General features: G+C 36.5%; 1 pseudogene; it reads right to left on the reverse strand.

Annotated features, from left to right (window-relative positions):
- Positions 1-477, reverse strand: part of LOC107465033 (phosphomevalonate kinase, peroxisomal-like) — a 10,513-nt pseudogene that overhangs the window by 9,122 nt on the left and 914 nt on the right.

The raw sequence follows: 477 nt of genomic DNA on the forward strand, positions 1-477 counted from the left end.
CCAACGATCTCCGTGGGATCGACCCTTACTCACATAAGGTTTATTACTTGGACGACCCAGTGCACTTGCTGGTTAGTTGTGCGAAGTTGTGAAGAATTTGTGTGAAGCATGGTATTGTGCACCAAGTTTTTTCGGAGCCGTTGCCAGGAATTGTTTGAATTGTGAAAAGTATGTGTCACAATTTTGCCTATCAAGTTTTTGGCGCCGTTGCCGGGGATTGTTCGAGTTTGGACAACTGACGGTTCATCTTGTTGCTCAGCTTAGGTATTTTTTTTATTTTCAAAAAGTTTTCAAATTTTTTTCTTTTTCTTTCTTTCTCTTCTTTTTTTTTTCGTTTTTTTTTTTGAATATTCATTGCTTTTTCTTGCTTCAAGAATCATTTTAATGATTTTTCATATCCTCAGTAACATGTCTCCTTTTTCATCATTCTTTCAAGAGCCAACATTCATGAACCACAAATTCAAGATACACATGCAC

This window comes from Arachis duranensis, chromosome 9 (genome assembly GCF_000817695.3).
Source record: "Arachis duranensis cultivar V14167 chromosome 9, aradu.V14167.gnm2.J7QH, whole genome shotgun sequence".
Classification (NCBI taxonomy): domain Eukaryota; kingdom Viridiplantae; phylum Streptophyta; class Magnoliopsida; order Fabales; family Fabaceae; genus Arachis; species Arachis duranensis.